Below are 3,845 nucleotides of genomic sequence, written 5' to 3' on the forward strand. Positions count from 1 at the left end.
GAAATCTACAAAATATGGCCTCCAAGATTGCACGCATGCTGCGTGCTCGCTATAACAAAGGCCATCCTTTCGTTTTTTGAAATTACCGCCAGATGGCACTCATGTCTCACGCAACACCTCCAGGATCCCATTCACCAGTTTTCTCGTGCAAAACATCAAATAAATATTTCTGTCTATTCACTCTTTTCAGGCGAAATACAATAGTCTTTCGACGACATTTTTGGTCAAATATGCAGATAGGGGGCAATTTTTTTCATGGCAATTTTCTGTATATATATATATATTTTTTGCACTATAGCTGTGTCTCTCTTATTGAGTTTTCATTCCTGCCACAATTTTTTTTTCCCTTTTGCATCTTTGTCTATGGAACTGTATTTTACATTGTTTACCACTTTAATTTTATAATGACAATGTTCTGATTTGCAAATTTATTGTATAACTAAAACCCCCTGTGTAATGCCTAAATGGGCCTTTAGGGTATATATTAATAAAAAAAAGTGTTGATGCACAAAGCAAGTGACTGAACGAATAAGTTTATGCCCTGTTACTAACGCTTAATCAGGAACATGTAGCGGCAAGTGTGAAAAAAGCAAAAAGGTAAAAACTATCAGTTTTTATTTCAGTGACGATTCATGTTGCCACTAGGAGCTGTTGTTTCAGAAGAAGACACTTGGTAAATAAATGTTTCAGAGTATATTCAAAGAAATTCGGAGCGTTTGAAGACTTGTGATCCGCTAAGAATTTCTAACTCAGAATCTATCATCTTATCACTAAGTGAACAACCTTCTTTGTGCCGTAATGCATTCGGTATAGACGTAAAAGATTTATATTATTGTTTGCCCCAATGTGAAGATTTGAAGTGTATAAAGCAGTGCATGAGAGAAGATAATGATGAGTTGTTGTTTCAGTGCCAGTGTGGCATCTCTATTGCGTCGTTTTTAGAGCTCATGCAGGCCACCTAAATTCTACCGTTGTGTCTTGGAAGGGAAATAATTTTGTCCAAAAATCTGGTATCTGCATTGAATCATGAATATACCTGTAATTAGTTATATTTTTCTTGGGTATGTAGACGGGCAGCTGCAAAAGCATTTGAATTGGTTATCATCACACGCTGTTTGATATGTCCATGACTTCTTAGTTCTACTGGACATTAACAATTGCTCTTTACTGGTTGCTAATATAAAGAAAGATGTTAAGGAAAACGAAATGTCAGCGTTTCACTTTGGAGTTTCAAAAAATTGATGAGCTACAGTTTCTTGATTTAAGACAGGCTTTCATCAAAGATCACATATATAGCAATGCCAACCTAGATTCATAAAGCCAATTCTAAATTTTAATTCTGGCCACTCAAAACCATACAGGGAGCCATTGCATCAACTGTGCTGGGTGCTGCTCTTCAGAAGTTACGCGAGCACCTTATGGCGCACGCATTTGATGCACAAGTTGCTCGCCTTGCAAATTCTGGCTTTCTGGGTGACGTGATTTGCTCCTTGTCGGAAAAACTTATTTCAAAGATCGAGAAGTTTTATCATTGTGATTCAAGTGCACTAGAAATTAGCAAGAAAAAGAGGCAGGCAGTTATCCTATACATACACAGGATAGCACATGGTTTGAAAAATGTTGGTGCTCGTTATTGCATAAACATGTCATTCTCAGCACGTAATAAAGTGCATAATGTGTGTACTTTGGTGGATAGAGCATTGTGTCAGCAGCCAGGGAAAGAGAACAAATGTGTCTCCAGTCATGTCCACAGATATGCTCCTTGCACTACTGGCGTGGTTTATGGGATTCCACTGTCTTGCAGCTGCGAATATGTAGGTGAAATGGGGCATTGCATAAGCGTGTGCTTAAGAGGGCATGGGCTAATGCTATCAGATGCTAAAATCACATCTAATTTGGCAGCTCGTGGTAGGCCATGTGGATGTGTGCTCATGGCTGGGCAGAGATGCCCGAAGAAGTATTCTGGAATGCAGATATCGAAATGCGTGGTTTGGAAGCATAAAATACAGATACTGAGATAAATTTGTAATTCATGTGACAGGATATTTCAGAGATACGTTTGCAAAAAGACAAAAAAGTATTCCAGAATACATATACTAAAATACTTTTGTCTATATCGGGGATAGTTATACTCCATACAAACATTTGTTATGTGCAGCACATTGAAACTTGCAAATGAAATTGATTTTTTATATTTTCGGCATTCTCCGAGTGTCACTAAGGCATTACAAAAGATGCTTACACTGCACATAATTGTTAATAACCACATATTTACAGATATCAGTTGCAATAAAAAACTATGCCATATGAGAGCATCAGTCACACGCATTGTACACTGAAATCCGGAACTCAACAGCAACACTATTAGTTATGCTAGAAGGAGCATAGTTCAAGCGAAGTGCTGGAACCATAAACAAACGAACTTCCAGTTGAAGGTGTAGTGTTTTCTAGAAACATCTTAGAAAAGGCAGAAAGAATTAAGAACGGACAAAACAAGGAATGCGAAAGGAGACTCAAAAAGACCTTTTTCGAATCGCTGTTTGGCCATGCTGGCGTTTTTCAGAAATGCTCTGCAGAAAGAGGTATCGTAGATGGCACATGGCACCAAATTCTCTTTGGGTGGTTTGTGGCTTCCGCAATAAGCTCCAGTTTTTCAAATGGGTGCTGCAAAAGAAAAGTGGAAAAAAACGAGAAAAACAAACACTACTCATTCGATTGGCATGAGGAAATACATTTAAAAAATGGCGCCCATTGTGCAGTATACAATACTCCTCACAATGAAAATATCTGTGCTAGAATTCAATATAGCAGTATAACATTGTTGTCACGCTGAAGCAGGCCATCATTCAAACACATCATGGGATGCGAGTAGCAAAGCAACTAGCTCGCTTTCAAGAAGGTAGGAGTCAGTTTCGTCCTCAGCAGAAATGTAGAAATAGTGGGTGCATATCTTGCCGTGGACTGCCAAGGTCACAGCAGAAATTTTTTTCCCCATTGTCAACACGTCTCAGCTCATTTACAAAAAAAAAAAGTAACAAGATACCCATGTCCTGGATAGTATCGCGATACATGCGATACACCGTGAAAGTATTTCACTACTGAGATACAAATACATTTTTTAAAAGTGCCTCGATACAGCAATACAGACACTCAAAAGTATCTCTTAAATACTATTGCGATACTACCCAGCCCTGTGTGTGCCCCACTTGTAGAAAACAAATATCAAATACTATTGACATGTTGATTAGCGCATGTGTGAAGTAGCCAAAGCATTTTCATTAGATCTAACAACAAGTGCATAAGTATTTCATGTAACACTCGTCTAGATGAAGAACATAAGGTCTTAGAGAAGACATGAATTATTCTGTGTTGTAACAAATGTGTACATGTGCATAGTTTTGATGAGTCAATATTTTCTATATATGTTCTTTCTTTTTCCAAATAAATTTCAGTTGTGAAATCAGCGCTGTGACCCTCTCTGACTGCTTCTAACCCGTTCCTTTGTAAAATATTCTACGGTGAACACTCACCCCAGGCAGCACAGAAGGTTGGCCCAATATTGGGGATAGATCGGCATTGCCTGGCCCAGGAACGGCCCAGTTTTCACAACGTACCGCCAAGATTGGCTATGCCAGCCAAATAGAACGGCGACGTTGGACCAGCGTTGACAACGTACCCCCAATATTGGTTCTGCCAGCCGAATAGAACGGCTATGTTGGACCAGCATTAACAACATTCCGCCAATGATGGCTGTGCCAGTCTATTAGATTGGTTATATTGGGCCAGTTTTCAGAACTTTCCGCCCATATAGGTTGTGCCGGCCTATTAGAACGGACACATCGGGC

At 39.2% G+C, this 3,845-nt stretch overlaps 1 long non-coding RNA gene across 1 annotated transcript; it reads right to left on the reverse strand.

Moving 5' to 3' along the window:
• Positions 1-674: 674 nt before the first annotated feature.
• On the reverse strand, positions 675-2,930 carry LOC142790147 (uncharacterized). Its single transcript, XR_012889381.1, has 2 exons — positions 2,524-2,930; positions 675-1,804 (listed from the first exon to the last, which is right to left on the reverse strand). It is a non-coding gene; the product is annotated as an uncharacterized LOC142790147 (long non-coding RNA).
• Between the last annotated feature and the right edge of the window lie 915 nt (positions 2,931-3,845).

Source organism: Rhipicephalus microplus, unplaced genomic scaffold (genome assembly GCF_043290135.1).
Source record: "Rhipicephalus microplus isolate Deutch F79 unplaced genomic scaffold, USDA_Rmic scaffold_72, whole genome shotgun sequence".
Lineage (NCBI taxonomy): Eukaryota > Metazoa > Arthropoda > Arachnida > Ixodida > Ixodidae > Rhipicephalus > Rhipicephalus microplus.